Source organism: Protopterus annectens, chromosome 15.part0 (genome assembly GCF_019279795.1).
Source record: "Protopterus annectens isolate FY-2018-M chromosome 15.part0, PAN1.0, whole genome shotgun sequence".
NCBI lineage: Eukaryota > Metazoa > Chordata > Ceratodontiformes > Protopteridae > Protopterus > Protopterus annectens.
The window spans coordinates 457,730,836-457,756,150 of record NC_056749.1 but is presented as its reverse complement, the minus strand read 5'-3'; the positions used below and the strand labels follow the sequence as shown (position 1 = coordinate 457,756,150).

Sequence of the window (25,315 nt, the reverse complement as noted above, 5' to 3'; positions counted from 1 at the left end):
TCCTTAGCAAGTCTATTTTTTACTTCAGTTTAAAATGTTTCTCTTTCATCCAGGCTTCCATACACGACAAGTTGTAACAATACAAGATGGAAATTGTGAAGTTCTAACTCACTGAAGTTACTACCATTAGCTCAAACTCTCATTGTTTTGGTGTGCAAGTGGGATCAGTATTAGTGCTCCAAGTGTTTTTACCCTTACTAGTTCTTACGGTGTCCCTATAGTTGTGTAATTCCTGAGTCATTGTATCTAATTATTGTTAATTAGTGGGAAAGTGGTCCATTGTTTACCATATCTATCTTCCAGGTCCAGGGATTGGGAATCAAGCATGACTTCTGGTCACTGTCTGTATAGAGTACATAGGGTCTCTCTCTATGTAGGTTTCCTCCAGATATTCTTGACTCCTCTTAGCTGCTCTCTCTCTCTCTCTCTATATATATATATATATATATATATGTGTGTGTGTGTGTGTGTGTGTGTGTGTGTATATGTGTGTGTGTGTATATGTGTGCGTGTATGGATATACTTTGAAATATTGAAGTATAAAAACAGCAAACACCAAAACATCAGTCCCAAAGAACAGAAACTCAAAAGACCAAAAAACAAAAATATAAAAGTACAAGTCACGTTTTTTGCAGGGCAGCAACCCCCCCCCCCCCCACTACCCATGGAGGGCATGAAAGGGCAAATCCCCACTTCATGTTGTTCCAAAACATCCCTCAAAGTAAGGCTGGCAAACCCAATCAAATGATTGATTGCTTCTGTCAGCATTAAAGATGTATGATATTACAAACATTTGACAATATGGAATCCTTACACACACACACACATATATATATATATATATATATATATATATAAACATATAGATGGATATATACACAGTATTTAATTTAGCCCTGAGGTAGGTTCATGGCTAAAAAGACTTCACAAACATTTTGCTTACCCAGTTACTCAGAAGGTTTCAAATCAATTACAATAATCTAGGTAGTTAAAAAATATGTGTATTAAAATAAACAAAATGCTGCAAATCATATTCAAATGAGTTTTCATCACAGTCAACTTAATCAGAAATGAGAATACTAGTATACAATCCATATTTATGTAAATTCATAATTTAATTGGTCAATCAATAGCTTTATCAACAGGACATTCAGCTGACATGGCTTCACTTAAACTAGGCTTATTAGTCTTTTTCAGCAAAATCTGCTAATGCAGCTCATTAATTTCAAGTATATTATTAATGTCACAAATTTCTCTTTTCACAAAACTATTTGCAAGGGCTTGGAACTTAAAAATGTGGTGAGCATTATATTTCTCACATTTATATAGTGCAATGTTTTTTTTCTTGTTTGATTTTATGTTTGCATGTTGTTCCATTCACTCTATAAACTTCCTTAAGGAATTCTCACATTAAAATGAGAACATTTTTTCATACATTTAACAATGTCTCCCATGCAGTGTATTGCAGTTAAAACTTCTAGTTGCTTGCATCCTGTTAAATACAAAATGTTTAAATGCATGTGATTTTATAATCTGTTTACAAACAAGACAATCATAGCACATAAAAACATATAAAGGGGATCCAACCCTCAGGCCTATATACTCAGGAGAGGCTGGTGGGTCACCAAATCACTCAATTTATATGTTAATCATTTAGTTAAGTATCTTGAAGTACATTTAACATTTTGTTCATAGGTACATGCTACGTTATCGGCACTAGGGCCTATATAACCCTAGCCATAACGATTCCCGGGCTATTGCTTTCCACAAATATTTACTTTCCTGGACCCCTGTCTAGCAGGGCTACTGATTGTGTGACAATAACCTATGTTGTTCAGAGCTTATTCATAATGGGGCCTCCTATAACTCAAATGCCACAGCCAGTATTTAGTGGTAACTTTAAATCTCCAAAAATATGTGAATCCCTTGTTTCCCCAAATTATCTCTAAAGATCATTTACTGAAAGTGCTAACCAAGACCAAAAATTATTTCACCATGGGACCTGACAATATACCTGGTTGCTTAATTAATAGTGCTAAACATGTCACCGAAGATACATTCCTCAAAATGTTTAACCTAAGTTTAAGTACTAGTTTTGCTCCTGATGACTGGAACACAGCAGTGGTGATACCCCTTTATAATGGTGGCCATACCTCTCAGCTGTACAGATTTTTGCAGAATATCCAGAATTTTGCCTCATATTTTTGGTCCATTTTGATAAAGTTGTGGTTTTCTGGCAAATACATGTCAAATCATTAAAGACTGAAGTTAGAGAATGATGACAGACATTTGAGTTTCAAACTTCATACCCTTCAGAAAATTCACACTAATGCAAAACCTGTTATTCTATCAACTTTCTAAGTTTGTAAGAGCAGTATTTAAAAAATGTTCCTATTGTTAGGCCTTTGACCCACTTTTATTAATGGCTTTATCCAGATTTCTTGTTCTAAGAGGTATGATGGTGGCTTTTTATTTTTTATTTTAAAATATTTTATTGTATTTCCAGCAATATAATATGGCTTAAAACAGCAATTAGAAATAGTGGGATATATAATTTAATCAATAAAACATGAACAATAAAATAAGAAAGATGAAAATGTATAAAAATAAACTAATAAAAAATAACAAAAAGATGTAACTATTTACAAAGGTGTCTAGCCAGAATATATAAGACATTTGATTTATACCGATCATCAGACTTGTTAAGGTGATTTGCAGTCTATTTTCTCTAATATTTCCATTACTCTCAACTATAAATTGTAATATGAAATGATTTCATCACTTATGAGCTTTAAAGCAGTAATTTCCATATAAGCAACTGATTCCATCAGATTCTTGAATTCAGTGAAGGAAGGAAGGTTCACTTTTCCAGTTAACAGTGATGATCTTTTGAGCTATGACTTTTAAAGTCCAAAGAAATGAAACGTTTTTCCTATAAACACATTTGGGGATAGGAGAATGAAATAATACTCATGGTTTGGTTAACTGAAAGCTACCATCGAATGCAGTCTGGAAAAATAATTAATTCTTCCCCAGTATATATTAAGAAATTTACAATCATAAAACATATGCTGCCAGTCTGCCTTCAATTTTAATTTATATCTCCAACATCCATTTTCATTTCCAAACATCAATACTAATTTATGATGCATAAAAAACTTCTATGAATAAACTTCCAAGAAAAAAATTGCCAGTGTAATGATAATGTAATTTGTGTAGATATACATTTTTCATAATCTGAGGACATTCATTAACTGCTATAAAATAATTATTTGTACAATATATTTTTATATTTGTGGTGATACTATATATTTTAGACAGATTACCATTTCCTTGTACCATCTGATTAGTTATAAGTATAATAAATTTTGATACAGCCTCTCTGTTAATTGCATTAACTCCAACTTACTTATGACATGTTGTTTTAAGGCTTATAAGGCTAATCACAGATCATTTTCTATATTATATTTATTCATTATTTGATTAATAGAAAGAACTTTTCCAGAATTTGTTGACTGATGCCAAAGGATTAAGTTTCTTTCTATGAACATATTCATTTTTTTAATATCAAAGGTGTCAATATTATTATATGTACAAGCAATTGGAAAAAGCAAGCAAGACCAAGGCTTAATATTAGCGTTCTTGTTCAAATAATTCTTAAATATATTTTAAGTATGAATGATATACCGGGAAAAGATTAGTTTTTATTCCCTAAAATATAGTCTCTTATCATTCAATAGACGTGATTTGATAGAATCATCGAATAATTCTGATTCAATGACTGATTTGATTCCAACCAGATTTGTTCATGTATTTGTTTCCAAATAGATGATTATGTTGAATTTAACCATAATGTTACATTTTAATGACAGAAGACAGAACATATATCTCAATATCAGGAAGATTAGTTCCTCCTTTTTCCCAGTCTATTAAATGATTTAAAGCAATTCTAGGTTTATTAGGAAACCACAAAAAATTCAATACCATTTTATTATATTCTTGTATAATGTGTTTAAGATGGGGGAGAGATAAAGCTTGTATGAGATACATTAGTTTAGGAAAAACAATTTCTTTAATTAGAAACAACCTATCTTCCATTGTGAAAAAATGTTTTCCAACTGGTCATAGACCTGTGGGAACCTAACTTAATACAGGCGAAAGAATTTTCATATAATGATTTAATTAAAATAGAAAAACATTTTGGGAATCTATATTCATCCAAAGCCAAAAGTAAGTAGTTCCAGTTCACTGATAATATCTAAACTGACAATGGTCAGATCTTTCTGCTGAAATTTAATATGATCAATTAATGTAAGAATTTTTTTTTAATATTGTCATTTGTATTTCTTCTTTTATGAAACCTGTCTGATCTTCATGAATTAAAAGAGACAGAAACTGTTTTATTCAATTAGCATATATTGCAATAAACATTTTATAGTCTAGATTTAACAAGGATATCGGTCTATATGAAAAACATAATTTTTCATCATTACCAGATTACAGAATCAGGGATATTAAAGGATATTTCCATGAAGGGGGTATAGTTGAGTTTTCTTTAACTAAAGTATAGACTTTTAATAACAATGCTAATGCTTCTCCTGTCAATAATTTATACATTCTGGTTAATACGTTATCAATACCTGGAGCTTTATCTGATTTCAGTTTATTAATTTTTGACTTCATTTCATTCACTGCAATTGTTTTTTTTTCTAGAAACTCTATTTGCTCTTGAGTTAGTTTGTTATCAATATATTTACTATGGAATATTTTACATTATTAGATGTTGTCATTCTGAATGTGATAAGATTAGTTTATTGAAATGAACTCAATTTTAGTTCATGAGCAGAATAATTCAGATATGGGTATATATCTTGTAGAGTTAAGTTGATTATGAGTTGATTATTAATTCTTAGGTTAGGGTTTCTGTGAAAGGGTTGTAACATCATCATATATTGATATAAATTTAATGATCTAAAAAGATTTTGTAATAATGTTATATAATTTTTTACATGCTCCATTAGAGCATATGATTTAATATTATCTCTATTTAGAAAGGGTAAAGCTTTAGGATTCATATTCAGATGTTCGACATATTTGAAACCCAGTCTTATCCAATTTAGGTACCATTTATTATTTTGTAAGTCGTAGTTAGCAATTCTTATAATTCTATTGGCATTTATAATTAGATAATAATTTTCAAAGTCAGGTAAATCTAAACCACCTCTATTTTTGGGGGTCATTAAATTATCGTATGATATTCTAGTTTTTCTTGGTTCCCATATAAATTTCGCAAGTTGACAGGAAATGAATCTCCCTAAATCATATCTAGTAATGATGAGGCAGATTAAAGAATTATCTTCAAGTTACTTTAAAGACTTAACTATTAATAAAGAGGAACTAACAAAATGTACCTCAATATGGCAAGCCTTAGCACAAACTACTAAATATATAACATCCACATATAAACTGATAAAAGAATTAAAATATCAAGATCACCTTCTCATATTTAAGTATTGGAAAGAAATATTACCTTTGGGAGAGGAGAATAAATTAATGAAATCAATTAAATTAACAGTAAAATTGATCTCCCTTCAAAAGTTAGCATTTACCCAACTTATGATATTCAATAATGTCTACTATACACATCTCAGATTGCATACATTTAAATCCAAAGATTCTCCTAAGTGCCCATATTGTAATGATGAAACTGCTGACCTCTTACATATGATCTGGAGCTGTAAATGTATATATAAACTTTGGAATTCCCTAAAACTACAACTACAAAAGATGGGATATCAAAATTCAACGCTGTCTTGGGAATTTATGATATTACATATCCCTCCAAATAACCTATCTAGATCCCAGATGGTCATACTTATGAATATTTTCCTGCTAATGAAACTATATATAGCTACAAATTGGTTGAACCCATCTCAAACTTCCTGGGACAATTTTAAGATCTTAGTGATAAAACATATATTAGCCCACAAATATGTTATCAATAACCAAAGTAAACATTCAAATAATCTGAAGATTTGGGAACAAATTTTCAATATTATATTAGCTTAAATACATCGCTCATAGAAAACTCCATTGCTATTTATAAATATAATGTCTAACCCTATTAGGGTATATTATTACAAGAACCTATCTTTGTAGATGTAAATTCTTTGTATGTATGTTATTTTAATTGTGGAAGCATTCATGTAAATATTGTATATATGTTGCTAAAATATTGATAGAAGATTTGTCTGGATATTACCTCTGTATTTCTCTGTTGAATGTTTGTATTAACAAGTGAAAATAATAAAGAACTATTATTGAAAAAAGAAATGAACTCAATTTACTTTGTGCTATGTAAAGTTCTTTTGTTTGATCAGATTTAATTATTTTCTTTGTTCTGTTTGCTAGGTTTCCCTGATTAGTAGGGCTTATAGAATAAAAATGTAACAATTTCTTCAGATTAACCAGAGTTTTGTGATGAAGTATTTCCAAATATTTGTTCAAGTTCTGTTTGTAAGTTATCAACTTTCATTTTGCAATTCTAATATATCTTTGTCCCATTCTTTCTAGTTTTTAATAGGCCAGGATAGAACCCTACCATAGATGTAAGACTTTAGAGTCCCATATAAATATTTCAGATATATTATCAGTAATATATATGTCTAGGAAGGTATTTGTCTCACTTACATAAAATTCTTTGAAATCTTTTAAGTTAACTATATATGAAGGTATTCTGGTAACAGGCAGTGTGTGTGTGATGGAACAGTTTCTAAATCAAATATAATTACATTGTGAACAGACAATGGGCATGTGATAACTTTAATTTGATCGAACTTTGTTATTATGTCATTGAATGATATGTATCATGTCAATGTGAATAGTGTGCAAAAATAATGAAGTTGCTCTGCAAAATCATTAATGTCTTTAATAACAGTTGTATCAATACATTTCAGAAGTGGTCTTGAAGTGGCAGTTTTTCTGCAGTTGCAATTTGTGTCAGTATTATTTTCATTCACAATGCATTTAAAATTACCTGCCAGTGTTATATTCCCTTTAGTATAGTGAATAATGTCTTCAAACAGATGTTTACCCACCTTAGCTCCCATCCCAGGTATCCAGTAGAGATGAATTAATATATAAATCTTTGTTTATTTCTAGACACACTAAACAAAACATACCAGAAGAATCATAAAATGTATTAATTCCGGGTAATAAAATACAATTTATCAATAGGATTGCCACTCCCCTTTCTTTTGCCTATAATGAGAGCTTACTAATACTGTGTCATTATTAAAATTTAATCTGTTTATATCCTCTTTCAAAGGGTGTGTTTCTTGAAGAAAAACTAGTTGAGATTTATGTAAATTAAGATACTTAAATAAACTTCTCATTTTAACTTTATTTTTTAGTCCATTAATGTTAATAGATAAACACTTCATATTCATATTATGCTATGGATTCTGAACAATCTTAAATATTTATAGTTGTGAAAAATTATATACGTGTTTAGAGAAAATGCTAAATATTCATGTCGTACAATAGTATAAATAATTCTGGCAGACACTAAACAGTAGTAACTTAAACTCAAAAACCTAGTGTACTGATTAATCAACCCAGCACCGAAAACAATGAGGTATAAAACCCCATACTTGGCTAGCAATACCATTCAAGCAATTCCTCTAACTGTGCCTACTATATGCATCTGAGGCCCTATCTATCTAAGAGACAGTACATGTATTAAGACAATTATATCACTATATAATGTAAGTTTAGCATAGATTGACTCCACTATAATACTCTTATAATTAGTTACAATATTTATTTTTTATCAGTAGACATTTTTAACAGAAGAAAGTAAACATTTATATCCTAAATACTTGAAAAGGTACACGAAGCAAAAAAGAAAGAAAATAATATACTTTTCTTGAATAAGTCTAACAGGAACATAAAATGAGCTGCAAAAGCATGGTGATATGATAAATAGCAAAGAATACTAAAATCATTCAGCATATTTGACAGTACAGCTTCCAGTAAACTACAGTGTATTTGACTTAAGTTGAGTAGTAAAAATATTTATAAAATATAAAACTGAAAATGTTAAAATATTGAGGCATTAAACAGAATAAAGACAAAAACCCTCTTATTAAGAATTTAAGTAATCATTATTTTCTTAAAATATACATAAGCTTCCAAAATCATCAGCTTTTAACTCTTCTATCTTAAAAGAGAATTGAAACCAAGTCCTATATAGTTATCAGTGTGTTATAAATTTGAACAACCTGTAAGGAATAAATGAACTCTTGTATATCCACAAATATTCACCTCAAAGCTTTTGCATAGAACAAAGTATATTTGATGCTAAATTTAGCATTTTGATCTTGCATTCCAACTATACAAGCACAGTGTAAAAAGATCCAAGCTAACAAGACCATAAGAACTTCAGTGCAGTTTAATAAGCTCTTATTATTAGACAATAATATCTAAAATAGTAAACATCTTAAAAAATAAGTTATTTTTTTATAATTAAGTGATGAATTGCTCTAATCATCTTATAATGATCAAAAAGAAGCAATGTTACTTTGAAATGTATACACCAGCAAATGTCAATTGAAATCCTAACAACTGTGCTGTCAACATAAAATATAACTAATTTATCATAACTGTACAGTACTGTTCTAAAAGGGATTATAAGACCAGAAGTCTCTCATGAGCTTGGTGGGAATCAGAGAAGCTGTAAATTGGCAAACTGAAGTTATTTAAGTTTGTCTCAAGTGGGATATAAGGGTTTCAGTTCTACCACAGGCAATGCAAGTAGAATTTTAAATGTTTAGGAACCCAGTTAACTTAAGAGCAATTTTTGAACACACTGCAACCACTCAGTTTATTGCTTTATAAAAAATAATTATATAGTGAAGAAAATCATACTTTTAACAAAATAATAAGGAAATAAACTTTATAATGAAATAAATTAGCCTTATGTAGATTACCAGAGATAAAATCATTCACACTGCATGGTTGCTAGTAGAACTTTTGTTTAAAAAAACAGTGAAATTAATAGATATATTCTGAGGATGTTTCTTAGTTGTTTGTTTGTTTGTCTTTCGGCTTTTCCCAGTTAGGGGTCGCCGCAGCGGAAATCCGGTCCGCTAATGATTGGCAGCTGGTTTTTATGTTGTTGAGTTGCCAGCCCGATGCCCAACCCTCAACAAAGGCACGCCCATTTGTTTCTTAGTAAATAAACTTAATCAAAACTTTCAATATTTATTGCTACATACCACATAGGAGTAGGAATTCTGGTATTGCTAGATAGTAAGTATATATTATAAAAGAAATGTTGTGTCTTTCGGCTTTTCTTGGTTAGGGGTCGCCACAGCGGAACTCCGGTCAGTTAATGAGTGGCAGTAGATTTTTACGTGCCGAGTTGCCGGCCCTGGTGCACAACCTTCAACGAAGGTAAGCCCATTCACGCATGTCTCCACACAGAAAACGCTCTAACTGAGAATCGAACGGGACAATATCTTGCTGTGAGGTGACAATGCTACTGCAGCACCACCACTGCAGTCATTATAAAAGAAATATTTCTTTTATAAACAATTATAAAAGAAATATATTTGTTTAAAAAAAGTTTTTAGTTTACCTTTTTTCTTGATGTTCTGAAGAATAAATTTGCTTGGAATTCAGTGGTAATATTCATTCTACACTGTGTTTAAATCAAGACTTCTAAGAGGAAGGCAACATCAGGTTAAATTAGAAACAGACAAAATTAAAGTTTTATTTGTCCTTTATTTTTTTCTTTTCTGTTCCAAAGTTTTCCATCCATTCTTTTCAGGAAGTCTTTTGAAAGAACTACTAGACCAATCCATAGCTTTCACTGGGCCTAATATGTTGTTAGTTAATAAATACTGTGTAGCCAGATCCACCAAGTCAAAGTTTTTTACGCCTAGCCTAGCTGGAAATAAAAAATGTGTTTTTGAGTTACTTCTTTTTTAATGCTTTTATCAAAGGAAGCATTTTTTCTTCTTTTAGAAACCACAGCTGAGAGAAATCATTATCAAATCTGATTAAACTGCCTTGAAATTTAACTGGTGAGTTTGTCCAGGCAGTTTTTAACACAAGTTCTTTATCTTGTCTGGAAAAAACCTCACTATTAATTAGTGGATATAAAAGCTTACACACCCCTGTTTAGATGCTAGGTTTTTGTGATATAAACAATGAGACCACAATAAATCATTTCAAAACTTTTCCCACCTTTAATGTGACCTATAACCTGTACAATTCAATTGAAAAACAAACAAATCTGTTAGGGGAAAAATATAAAAAATGTACAATAAGCTGGTTTCATAAGTGTGCACACCCTTAAACTAATACTTTGTTGAAGCACCTTTTGATTTAATTCCTGCTAATGATATGTCACATAAGTTTAGATTCTTAGTCATAGAACTAGTAAAAGGGAATCACAAGAACTACACTGAAAAACAAGAGATGAAATGGCTCATTAGGCTACAAGCAGACAGGAATAGTTGTCTGAAGGATAAGGTTTCTTTAAAACCTTTTTTAGTTGATAGACCGCTACCATATTAGTGAATACATAGGCTTGATGCTTGCTTTTGAATGTTTAAGCCTTTTTACATTGAGTTTGATGGATTTGAGTAAAGTTTTTATGGATTTTCTGTTTTTCATATGCACATGAATAAACAAAGATTATTTATGTTTATTTTAGTATGTGCATTCATATAATTTGTGTATTCGTATATTCTATCTACACAATTTTAATATTTTGGAATGTATGAATAATAATGACTGTTTATTAGGTATATATGAAATTATACTGATTTTTTTTATTAAGGTTAGATTTGATGTTTTACTTTAGTTAGGCATTTGTTTTTAAACACCGTGAACATGTTTCTTAAGTTACAAAATATTGCCACCATGTGGTTTTTATGAGCTATTACTTTGATAGTTTATAGGTTTATTAATTGTTTAACAATGTATTTTGGCGGCTTTTTTGCTAATAAAGGTCATGTTGCTAAATGCTAGGAGCTTAAACCAAAAACTGCACTCCCTGGAAGCATTTCTATCACTAGAAAATGTAGATGTCTGTGGATCACAGAAACCTGGCTTAAGGCCTCAAAGAGTACCCTGGCCCTGCAAGGCTACAATGCCTTCCACACCTTTAGACTGCAAAAGGAACATGTGAAAACCAAAGGAGGTGGTGTTTCAATCTATATTAGAAATTAATTTACTTCACATCTAGTTAGACTGGACAACTCATTGGAGTTACTCCAGGTCCAGATTACAGTGGGTAAGACTCACACTGAAGTCCTAGTCAGTTATAGATCCCCCTCCATGGGTCACAACACCCATAAAGCTTACTTAATCAAACTGAAGACAATCCAAATTTTACCAAACACATTTGTTATGGGGGATTTCAATTATCCCATCATCAACTGGGAAACCTACTCTAGCCCAAACCCGCCAGCACAAAAGTTCATTGACTTTGTGAATTCAAATGCCCTGGAGCAAATTTTCCATACCCCAACAGGAACACACATTCTAGATCTGGTCCTTGCCAACATGTCAAAGAGGTGTACTGCTGCAACTGTTGGACCCTTATTAGTTAAAACTGACTAAAAATCTGTTACCTTTGAACTGACACTAACAGCAGAACTCACAAATGGTGAAATCAGACAAAAAAACTTCACCAAGGCAAACTAGACCCTCCTAGGTGAATGCATAAATGCATTACAAACCCCACCCCAAGCTGAAAGTGGTAACTATGCTGAAGCTTACACTAAAGCCCTGTGCAATCACTTGCATAAGTGTATAAACTTGGCCGTACCAGATGGAATCAAATTCCGAGTCCCAAGTAAAATCAAGTTGCCTTGGTGGACTTCCAGCATCAACAAAATCTAAAATAAATGTGAAAAGTTGCTGTCCAAGAAAACAAAGACAAGGACCCAACAATGGAAAAGCACCCTCCTCTGCCTTAACAGGTAAATAAGACAACTTGTCAAATCATCCAAGAACGCCTTTGAGAGAAACCTAGCAAGTACTGCCTAGGATAACCATTAGGCCTTTTACAGCTATGTACGTAACCTAAATGGTAGGACCCAAACATGTGCAGAACTGGTGGCCAACAGTATCACACACACACTGACCCCACAGAAATAGCAAACCTGCTAGCAGATAGGTTTGGCAAAAAATTTACTCCCTTATCCCCTCCTAACTTACAACAAACCTTCCCTCTAACCCCCCATCTTATATATCTGAATAGCAGGTCCTCAAACCCCTGTCCAAGGCAAAGAACACAGCCTCAATGGGACCATATTATATCCTAGGCTGACTTCTAAACATGCTAAAACATTAACTAGCACCACCACTAAGTACCCTTTTGAATCATAGCCTAACCACAGGGCTTTGTTCTTATAGAATAGAGAACTGCAGTTATTCCCCTCCCCAAAGGTGGCCTAGTAACAGACCTGGAGAATTACAGACCCATAAGCCATCTGTAAGGCCATGGAACATATCATTATGGACCTCATAAATAAAGACATTGGTAATCTCCAAATCCTGAACCCTACCCAACTCAGCTTCATGAAGGGCAGATCCTGCCTGTTAAATCTGGTGGATTTCTTTGAAAGTGTAACCAAGGCCACTGATGAGGGCAAATTTGTGCACACAGTATACCTTGACTTGGCAAAGTCTTTCAACACAATCCCACATTCAGGCATTACCGATAAACTTAGCAAACTGAATGTAAACCCCTTTGTTGTAAGATGGGTTGGCAACTGGCTCACAAAGCGGACACACACTATCAAAGTGGGTGACTCCACATCAACCAGTAGACCTGCTACCAGTGGGGTGCAACAGGGGTCAGTCCTGAGCCCCCTACTGTTTGGTATATACTACTCAGAAGTTCAGGTCAAAACTAAAAGTTTGTGGCTGACCAAGTTTGCAGATGACTGCAAACTAGGTGCAGTCATGGAATTCCAAATGATGTCAGTATACTCCAGGATGGTCTCACAGAGCAACTGGTGTATTAGCCACAGTCTTGAACTGAATGCAGTGAAATGCTTCACCATTTCCTTATGCACGATGTCCCCTCACACTAGCAAATAAATAACAATACCCTAATTACCCATGAAGTGGTAATGAACCTGGGATCACAGGTTGACCGCAACCTTAACTTTGACCACCATGTGTCTATCATTGTAAGGAAAAATTTCCACATAGCTCACTTGATTAGTAAAGGCATTACCTTAAGAGCAAAAGAAGTTATGACCTCCCACATACTCGGCACTTATCCAGCCCATAATTGATGTTATAATGCCCCATTCGGTATGTACCATACTAAGCATCTACAACATTTACAGAGACCTCAGAGGTTTCTAACAAAGATGATCAAGGGCCTCCAGCATATGCCTTACACAGACAAACTAAAATCTGTGTCACTAAACTCCATATTGTATAGACTTCTTAGGGGAGACTTATGCCTGGCCGACAGAGCAACCCAAGACCCAAACCTAATGAACTTATTGCATAACCATAAATCAAATGGGTCTAGGGCTACCCATTCCATGGGCTTAAATATGGCCTGCAACTTAAAGAGGACATTCTGGAGGGACAGTTTTATCTTCCAGCGACTTTGGAACAGGCTACCAATTAATGTGAAAAAGAGCACCTCTATGACACTGTTCAACAGGAACCTGGATGAGTAGCTAGGGCACCATATATTCTTACCAGGGATAGCACCCACAACACTCCTGGACATGGCCAATCATCACTAAATGCAATCTTGGTAATTGACTAGTACCTCTACGGTATTACATTGGGTTGAAATGGCTGGGCTTAAAATGACCTGTGAGTCGATAACCTAGTAACCTCCTGTGATCCTGTAAAGTATTATAGTAAACTCTAAGACTGCAGTGTGTGGAACTGTTATCCTAGGAGGTTCAACATTCTAGTAACAGTTAAAAAGAAAATGAGTTAGAAACAGATGAAGTGAGTTCTGACAATACTTTTCAGCTTAACTGTTAGGTATGGTGTGGTTCTGACAGTGACACTGCTATATCAGGGTGTCTTGTAGGAGACATAACTGATTCTGTATCAAGGCACTTTCAAGCAGAGTATATGGTACTGAAAATGCTCCTGCACATTTAGACTTAAAGAAACTTTAGTGATTTTATGTGAAACTGATGTGAAATTATCTTAGATTGTGACTGCTAACTTTTGGCAAAAATTGAACTCCTGTAATCAGTGAATTCAATAATTATAACTGTGAAAAACTGTATTTACATTAGACTACAAATATCTAAAAAAACAAATAACATGGAAGAAGAGTTACACACAAAATGAAAAATATATTTATTTGCTTCATTTCATTGTAATGCCACCCAGTGGCTATAATTCATAAAAAATATCTCCATTAGTACTATTTCAGCAATGCTACAGTGCCCAGTTGCACAATGTGGTAGAATGCAATCTGGAGACATGATAAAATTGCATGGGCAATATCTGATTAGTGTTTCATTATCATGTCTTTGAATGGAATACTTTAACTGAGATGTGAGTAGATAGCTGTCCCCAACATTAAGTTAGAGGACTGGCTTCTCTTCCTTATTTGTGGAAAATGAAAAATAAAAAAAAACACAATATTAAGTAACAGCAATAACAGTCCAAAACTTCAGATGTAAATTCCTCTTCTATGATTGGTCTGAAGAAAAACAAAAATAGGCATAGTTACCGCAATAACTCAGCTTTAGTTTATGATAAGTGCTTTTTGTCCATCAACTGGACTTCATCCGATCAACTTTTCAATAGCAGCTTTAACCCATGAAAAACTAATATATACATAAAAAGCACAAAGCATCATAAAACATGATGGACAACCTCCTACACAGAAATAATAAAAACGCCACACCAATAGTCCCAGACAAATAAACGTTTATTCACCACAGTTTTAGTGCTTTTGTTCCAAAACACAGGAAATTCATCAGAAACTGTAAAAAAAAAAGTAACTTCCTTCCTTTTTAAAACTGCAGAGAGAGGCAACATGCCTAGTCCAGTAGCATTTAAAGGAACACACACTTGTAAATACACACTTAAAAATAACGCTAAAAATGCACACTTAAAAAATTCTTGCAGAGACTATACTTGCATGAAATATGTTGCATAAAATAAATATATGTCAATGAATATTTCTTCAAATAATTTAAAAGTAAAAAATTGTTTAAAAGCTTTCATAAAACTAAGCAAAAATAAGTTGGTGGATGCCATAAAAAGTATTCTGTCATAAAATGTTCATGTAAAGGTATTAAAAATTGGAAATGTCATTGACCTTGCAGTATTATGACAGGCAATTAGGTTTTCTATTTTTGTTGCACCATTCCCTCATACGTCCCTCACATAATTTCTTAAATAAGTGTTTACTGGTTAGGAGTCAAGGATTGAAATTTTACTAAATGCCATCACCCCAAAGGCATCAATTATTTAGTAGCTAATAAGCCTGTTTTGCAAATCAGATCTAAGTTTTATAACCTGACTAATGAGGAGAAAGAGTTTTGTATTGGCCTGTGACAAGAACTTACGTATTATGAAACTAGATAAGGGTGGGTGTTAGAAAAATATGTATTAATGTATATGTTTAGTGCTTATTAGAAGCTAAAAGGGTTAACACATTTCATTCTATTTTATGTACAGCTTAATTCTGTATGAAATTACAAGATGCTTTTCAAACTGCAGTATGCTTTCTGAAATTGCAAGATGCTCTCTGACCTAGTATTTGCTAGCACAGCAAAATTCATGTTTATGCCTTTTGGAAATTTACTGAAAAGCAGGTGATTATCTGCTAGGTCAGGAAAATGAATGAATAGAACAATACTGTTTTCTATAATGTCATTGAACTTGAACAATCAGCTCTGTTCATGTTATGAGAACATGCACAGCTGCAGAAAAGAAAGATACATCAAACAAAGACTGCTTGAAGAAATGAACAATAATCTGTACTTGCTTTGTGCTCAAATTAGCCATAGTACCTTGAATGGTAACATTGCATTGTGAGAAGTTGTATCTGACCGGTGGTCATCAAGGCCACGTTGTTTTTCTTAGGAAGTTTTTTTCTGTAAACTTGATATGCCAGCAGAAAATCATGGACAAACAGCTGCTATGAAATAATATTGAAAGAACTTGTGATTTATTACGTCAGCTTGGTAGGCAATGTCTTGTAAGAAATGTATAAGAATAGCTTCACTTCCTGATTCTAGTTAGACAAACTCTGTATTAGCACGTTTTTGTCTCCTTGCTGCAAGATTAAAATACCTTAAACTGAACCCGCCATGTGTTGATCTTTTTGAAGTTGTTTTTCCTTCGACAGATTGGTCCTTCGGACTGGAAACTCTCACTTTGTCTCAGGTCAGATGGGCCAGGTGGCATGAAACCGTACGGGGAAGAAACCACATCGGTTCTTCTGCTCTGAAAGACCTCCGACTGAATTGTCATTCAAAAGAGGCCAGCCACTGTTCTGATCTGCGACTGGTGGACGAGTTATCACACGAACCAGAGACGGTCAATCACGGAGGCTCAGGTAAGGTGAGATTTACCTTTTTTCTGTTTTAGATCAGGGACTTGATTTGAATCATCTGTCAGGAGATTTGTTTTGTACAAGTCAGGAACAGAAAGATTGCAGTCTTGTCATAGATCAGGGAAACAGAATAGGTAAGACAGTTATTCTAGATAAACTGTGAAACAGAAAATCGTGGTACCACGTGAAAATAAGAAGGGTTACGTAACATTTTTTAACAGTTAAAACAATATGGGTAATAAGTGCACAAAAAGTTCCCAAGACCCACTGCTAACCAAAGATGCAAAATATATGCAATTACAACGTGCCGACAATGTTAGATACTATGCAAAATGGGTTAATAAATATGAATTTGATAGCAAATTAGAAAAATCTTCACTTATTAAACTTATCAAACAGCATAAAACTGACACAAAAGGTCAGGTAAAAAAGCAATGACAATTAGGCATTCCTCAGGCACACAGGTGGATTGAGGAAGCAAACCGTGGGAACAAAAAAGTAATAATTCAAAAGCTATGTTTCTAGATAAAGAAGACAATAATTTGGTAATAGCATCAGCCCCTCCGCCCCTCCGCTTCCCTCACAAGAATATGAAGTGGGTGGACAAGCTATGCCACCCCCGCTATACCTGGCTGTTACCGCGAAGCCAAGATCGTATGTCAGAGATCCCATCGAGACTAGGTCTCGAACACGTAACTTAAGAGAGGATACTGAATTATATCAAATGAATAAAAATTCACGAGCTATGAGTGAAGAAGAGATATGTCCACTCATAGAAGTATCAAATCCACAGGCAGGACAGGTAGGACAGGACCAGACTCTCCTAGTATATAGACCGTGGACACCGGAAGACATCCGGAAAGCCACAGAGGGAATTCCCCATCCAAAAGTTAATTTTAGAAAATTCTTGGAAGACTTACAGGGCATGAGGTTAAGTTATCATTTAAATGGAGAAGAAGTAGAAAAAGTAGTCAGACAAATCGTAGGTCCAGATTGGCACATGATCAGTGGCAACTGGAATCCCCGTGACGCAGAACACAAGCCACTCCCACATAGTAACGCAGAACTGGATAACAGAGTGAAAGGTCTAACAGACCGAATTTCTGAGAAGTGGAAACCTAGGGCAGACTGGACTTGTATTAATCAATGCGTTCAACAGGAAGGTGAAACTGTTGCTAGATATTATGCTAGATTATTAGAGTGTTTTAATAACCATTATGGAATGCAGGTACCTGAATACCAAACACATGATTCCCCGTATGAGCAGCAACTAAAGAATGCATTTTTGAAAGGCAGTATTTTGCCTATAAGCAGCTTTATTACAAAGCACATGGTAGACCATCGTACAAGTAGATTACAGTCACTATTTGAATATGCTAGACATGCCAAAAGGCATTTTAACAGTAAAAAGAAAAAGAAAGCCCAAGTATTTTCTGTAGAAGATGGAGCAGAAGTTTATGTAGTACAGTCTGGAAAAAAGGGCAAGAGAAATGCCCAAGGAAACAAACAATCTGATAAACGATCAGAAGAGTTTGAAGAGAGAAAGAAAAAGGGTGAATGTTTTAAGTGCGGAAAGAAGGGACATTTAGCAAGGGATTGCAAACAAAACAAGAAGGTAGCCATGGAAGATAAGGAGGGTGAGGACTGACTATATGATAGCCAAGAATCACTAGACAGGAGTAACCGAGAAATAACAAATGCAAATGTGATAGAAGGAGTAGAGGATGTGACAGAAAAAATAGAGGAAGTACAAGAAATCACAGATGGTGAAGAAAGTGAAATTTTGGACTTAGCATTATTGAGCCTAGAGCTCTATTTAGCAGACACGAAACTGGAAGTTACACTTCTGGTAGAGGGGAGGGAAGTTAAATTCCTGTGTGACTCGGGGGCTTCACTAACCCTGATACATCCTTCCAAACTACCAGAAAATTCAGAATCATTTGATTACATATTAGTGAAAGCAGCTAATGGACAGCTGTATTGGGAGCCACTCTCCCATAATATAGCAATAACTGACCCTGTTTCAGGGATGACCCAGAAAAGCAAAATTGTTGTTTCTGCAAAATGCCCAGTAAACCTTTTGGACAGAGATCTTATGCAGATATCTGACATAGCAGTAGTTCCGACTATGCAGGGTATGGAAGCACAGCGATAAATGGATACTTTTGTGGTGCGACCGGAGGGTGAAACATTTTATTGGTACAGCCAGGACTTAGTCACGACTGGTCCAGGGGCAGTAACCGAAGAACTGATGAATGTAACCATCAGTAAGTCCCCCTCCCTTGACACTGATAAACAACATTTGTTGCACTGCACTCTGTATTATTGTAGCGCACCAGGACCTGATAAGGAATATGAGCAAGAAATGTTTAAAAACCACGCAAACAGATTAGTATTACGTAATCTATACTGGGACACAGAAGGGAACAGTGTAGTTAGCTGTTCATTGCCCCAAGAATTCTTTGCACTCTATAAATCTAATTGATTACCACATGCTAGTTTAACTAAGGACAAGAATGTGAAATGGGCAGACCTAGGAGAAAAAGTCACAAAGTGGGAAAAAGAAACGGAGTTAGAATTGTCAGAACAGGGAGTACAGAAGCAGAGGTTAAATTGGATAACACAGACACACCCAGCTATACACTTGCAGTCTAGCAAGGACAGCTGATTAGCACTCTTACTAGAAGAGGAAGAAAATGCCTTATGGAGCATACCAGAAACTCTCTGGTCAACAGAGAAATCAGATGTAGGACTAATTCGTACAGCAGGACCAGTTACTATTATGCCAAAATCAGCATTCAGACCTCAACAAAGACAGTATCCCTTAAGAAAGGATGCAGAAATAGGAATCAAACCTATAATAGCAGCCTTACTTAAGGAAGGAGTACTGGTAGAATCTCCCGATTCACCATGTAACACACCCTTATTTCCTGTCAGGAAAGCAAATGGAGAATGACGTATGGTCCAAGACTTACAAGCTGTAAATGATGCAGTAACACCTAGAGCACCTACGGTGCCAGATCCACACACCCTATTGAATGATTTGAAGCCTCAACAGAAGTATTTTTCTGTGGCAGATATTAGCAATGCGTTCTTTTTGATACCGATAAACCCTGACAGCCAACATTGGTTTGCATTCACATTTCAGGGGAAAAGGTATACATATACGCGACTACCACAGGGGTATTGTGAAAGTCCAACAATATTTGCACAAGAGATGGCAAGCAACTTGGCGGGATTTAGCCCACCAAGAGGCAGCCAAATTTTACTTTATGTAGACGACATCCTGCTGGCAGCCCCCACCCAGCAAGAATGCTGAGAAGATACTATAGCATTACTACAATTTCTAGCCACTCAAGGACATAAAGTAAACAAAAACAAATTGCAGCTTTGGAGAAAACAGGTTAAATACCTGGAATATGTAATATCCAAAGAAGGCAGAACATTAGATGAAGATAGGAAAATAGCAATTTTACAAGCACCCAAACCGACTACCAAGAAGGAAATGATGTCCTTCCTGGGCACGACTAATTTCTGTCGGAGTTGGATTCCAAACTATGCCTTGGAGTCTGCTCCACTGACCAACTTGATATACAAGAAGCCTATGGCAGTACAAGATTTATTAAAATGGACACCAGAAGCAGAATCAGCTTTCTGCAAACTGAAACAATTGATAGCATCCTCATTATATTTAGGATTACCAAACTATCATAAACGTTTTTTCCAAACTGTAGATTGTAAGCAAGGTTACATGACATCAGTGTTAACACAGCAACATGGGGATAAGCAACATCCCATAGCTTACTATTCATCACAGCTGGACCCAGTGGCAAGATCCCTGCCCCACTGTGTACAAGCAGTAGTTGCAGCTGCAATGGCAGTACAGGCTTCAGCCTCAGTAGTGTTGTTCCACCCTCTCACACTGAGGTTGCCTCATGCAGTTGCGATTATTTTACTGCAAGAAAAAGTAGCATATCTTTCTCCTGCTAGACATCTTTCCTGTATGACTATACTCTTAAGCCAACCTCATATGACAATTGAACGATGTACAACTTTAAATCCATCTACCTTACTCCCGACCCCTGCGGATGGCACACCACACAGCTGCCTGCAGGAGATTGAGAAAAAGACACTGCCTAGAAAAGATCTAACGGATGTTCCCTTGGATGATGCTGAGGTGACATATTACATGGACGGCTCATGCAGGAGGGGTCCTACAGGACAGAACCTAGTGGGGTATGCAGTAGTTTCTGATACTGAGATTTTAGAAGCAAAGTCTTTACCACACAACTTATCTGCAGAAGCAGCAGAATTGATTGCCTTGACAAGGGCATGTACCTTGGCAAAGGGTAAATGTGTAAACATTTTTACTGACAGCCAGTGCGCTTTTTCTACTGTGCATGTTTTTGCACAACAGTGGAAAAATAGAGGAATGATAACATCTACTGGTAAACCGATTAATCATGAGCAATTTATTTTAGATTTGTTAGAATCCATTCAGTTACCTCAGAAAGTAGCTATTTGTAAATGTGTAGCTCATACCAAGCAACATGATAGGATTTCAAAAGGTAATGCGAGAGCTGATACAGCTGCAAAGCAGGCAGCTTCGGCCTCAGAAGTATTTCTTTTGAGTGAGGAATTACAACCTTCCGAGATTTTAGATTTAGAAATGTTGAAAACAATGCAGACACTTACTACGAAAATAGAAAAACAGAAATGGATAAAAAGAGGAGCAATTCTTGAGAAAGGGCTGTACATCTCCAAAGAAGGAAAACCAATTTTGCCGTCTAACTTGTTTAGATATGCAGCTTTGTTGAGCCATGGGCAGTGCCATGTCTCAACCGGGGGGGTGGTACAGTTAGTGAACCGAGTGTTCACTGCATATGGATTTACAAACTACACAAAAAATTATTGTGCAGCATGCCATGTTTGTAACAAGCATCATGCACAAGGGGCATTGAAGCCTAAGCAAGGGAGTTTCCCAACACCACCGTACCCATTCCATACTATCTGTATGGATTTCATAGAGCTAAACAAATGCGAAAATAAGAAGTATTGTCTTGTCATTATAGATATGTTTTCCAAATGGGTGGAAGCTTTTCCGACCAAAAATCCAGATGCAGCTACTGTTGCAAAAGTCCTTGTTAAAGAAATTATTCCTAGATTTGGCATACCGGAAAAGATCTACAGTGACAATGGCACACACTTTGTAAATCAAACTATACAACAGTTGAGCTGATATTTCGGAATTTCCTTAAAGAACCATTGTGCATACCACCCTCAATCCGTAGGATTAGTAGAGAGGCATAATGAGGTTTTGAAAAACAAACTTAGGAAATTAATTAGTGAGACACAAAAGAACTGGGTGCACTGCCTGCCTCTGGCACTGTTGAGCATGAGAACTGTTCCAAATGCAAAGGGGTTAACTCCTTTTGAAATACTGTTTGGGAGGGCATATTATATACCTCAGTGGAAACCTCTCATGCCTGCAGACCAAGAGGCTGACAGTTCACTTGCAGAATACATGAGATGACTTTTAAGTAATAAACAACTTTTGCAGTTAAATTCTGTTTCAGATAAAGGACAAACCAGACCATCGGAAGCAGCAGTAGTCCCAGGCATGTGGGTCTGGGTGAAAGTCATTAAGAAGAAGAATTGTACCTCACTGAAGTGGGAAGGGCCATACCAAGTGCTACTGTCAACACCCACTGCAGTCAAGATCGCAGAGCGAGCGTCCTGGATTCATCTGACACACTGTAAATTGGTTAAAAACTTTGAACTGGACAAAAAACTTGTTACTGTTACACAAGAACAAAATGACCAGATACGGAGCAAATAGAAATGTAGAGCAACTTCAGAAGTATTGCATGATCATTCTGTTGGCCATACTGATGACATCAATTTTTTTGTTGTGGCCTTTCCTTTTTCCAGCCACACGAGCTGAACTGAATAAACGAGATTCGTTACTTATAGACTGGCATCCGAACTTTAACACTTACCAAGCAATTAAATATGTGTATGCTGAAACTTTTAATGTTTTGAATTGCTGGATCTACACAGCTATACCAACAGCATATGGGGGATTATTAATGACTGCTGTCCCCCTAGGGGTCAATGAGACCTGGGAAAATTTGATTTTTGATACTACAACTGTGAAATCACAAGACAAAATAGCATTATACCTGCCTGTTACACAAAAGGGAATTGTATGTTTTTACAAAAATGATACTGTACAGGTGGATTGGAGCAATTGTAATGTGACTGTTCCTTACAAATGTTATATCAAAGCTAATAATGCAGTTTTTATTTGTGATACAAACTATGACTCATATTTTGAACTAATGCACAAAACGGTTGATAAAGTACAACGTAATCCTGTTCTTTTTAAACAACTATCTATCATTGATAAGAAAATGTTTCATGCAGGGCAAGTATATATTAATACTATAGTAGAGAATTGTTATTTTGTGTGTGGGAAAAAGGCATACAAATGGTTACCTGAGAATTGGTCCGGCAGTTGTTTTTTGGGTTACCTGGTTCCAGCCATATGACACACTGCAGTTTTGCCTCAGGGAAGAATTTGAAATGTCAGAGAGGTCACCAAGAAACCTGGAAATCCAATCAAGATACCTGAGAATCCAATGGGATGAATCGAAGCAGGCTGGAGAAACCATAACTCCGTAAGAAACAAAGATAAATTGACACACATGGACTTGAGTGACACTATTATATCGTGGGCAGGTATAGCCCCTACATATGGCACAGTAAAATCGATTTGGGAGCTGAGAAAACTGTCCAAACATCTTGAAGTAATGAGTAATGCAACTTTTTCTGCTCTCGAATTGGTGACTGATGAACTGAACGCTATGAGAACTGTGGTGCTTCAAAACCGCATGGCTCTCGACTTCACCCTAGTGGTGAAAGGTGGTACGTGTGCTTTAATAAAAGAGGAGTGCTGTTCATATATTCCTGACAACCAGCATGAGATAAACGACCATCTTGAGGTGATTCAGCAAGTGTCGGCCATGATCAAACCAGACCCAAACCCACTGACGGATTTTTTTCCAGAATTTGTTTGGGGGGGTGGGGTAGCATCCTAATGAACATCCTGATTGCCATTTGTGTGGGATTACTCCTATTAGGAGTATGTTTGTTGTGGTATTCCCTGCATGAAAAGGTTAATCAAAGATTTTATAGACATGTCAGTTTCTGAAACTTTGTATCAAAGTACTGAAATTGAAGAACTGTTGAAAAATGAAACACTTTCATAAGTTTAAAGTAAATGACTCTCTTAACTGCAAATTCTGAACAGAAAGAGGTTAGGAGAAGAAGCAACTGTTTATGCTTTTGAAAATAGAATAAAAAGTATTAACAGGGGGAAATGTTAGAAAAATATGTATTAATGTATGTTTAGTGCTTATTAGAAGCTAAAAGGGTTAACACATTTCATTCTATTTTATGTACAGCTTAATTCTGTATGAAATTACAAGATGCTTTTCAAACTGCAGTATGCTTTCTGAAATTGCAAGATGCTCTCTGACCTAGTATTTGCTAGCACAGCAAAATTCATGTTTATGCCTTTTGGAAATTTACTGAAAAGCAGGTGATTATCTGCTAGGTCAGGAAAATGAATGAATAGAACAATACTGTTTTCTATAATGTCATTGAACTTGAACAATCAGCTCTGTTCATGTTATGAGAACATGCACAGCTGCAGAAAAGAAAGATACATCAAACAAAGACTGCTTGAAGAAATGAACTATAATCTGTACATGCTTTGTGCTCGAATTAGCCATAGTACCTTGAATGGTAACATTGCATAGTAAGAAGTTGTATCTGACCGGTGGTCATCAAGGCCACGTTGTTTTTCTTAGGAAGTTTTTTTCTGTAAACTTGATATGCCAGCAGAAAATCATGGACAAACAGCTGCTATGAAATAATATTGAAAGAACTTGTGATTTATTACGTCAGCTTGGTAGGCAATGTCTTGTAAGAAATGTATAAGAATAGCTTCACTTCCTGATTCTAGTTAGACAAACTCTGTATTAGCACGTTTTTGTCTCCTTGCTGCATGATTAAAGTGCCTTAACCTGAACCTGCCATGTGTTGATCTTTTTGAAGTTGTTTTTCCTTTGACAGTGGGTGGGGGGGGTGGTCATAATGGACAAATACCTTTATTCCTCCAATATGTTGTACTAGCTGCATAATGGATGATTTTTCATTGAAGTATCTCACAATGAAATTAACATTGCATACCATGCCAATGATCTATTACTGGAGGATATTTTTTGTACCTTTGACCCTGAGGGAGTTTCTAGTGTTCAACAAACCAAGAATCCCAAAGATCTTCGGGATTTCGAAGATCCATAAATCAGTCACTGACACTCCCCTAAGACACACTGTGGCACCCACAGGGCCCAAAACAGAACCTCTGGCCAAATTTCTAGACTACAAACTCAAGTCATTCCCTGAGGACAAACAACACTTACTTAAAGACTCCTGGTATTTTCTCAAGACCATCTCTGGAATTACATTTTCAAAAGAGGCTTTATTTGTCAATATTGACATCAAGATTTATTTTCTATAATCCTTTATGAGGAGGGGCTGGATTGGTTCCACCAAGCAATGGTTCGAGGTACCATCCTCAGCACAACCCTGGTGATATTATGCTTATATGGAAACTGATAATTTTCATAATGTATTGTAAGTCACTCATAACAGCAGGCCTATACT

General features: G+C 35.3%; 1 protein-coding gene across 2 annotated transcripts in view; it reads left to right on the top strand.

Moving 5' to 3' along the window:
* Positions 1 to 25,315, top strand: part of HEPH (hephaestin) — a 995,050-nt gene that overhangs the window by 582,304 nt on the left and 387,431 nt on the right. The gene's annotated exons all lie outside the window — the stretch shown is intronic.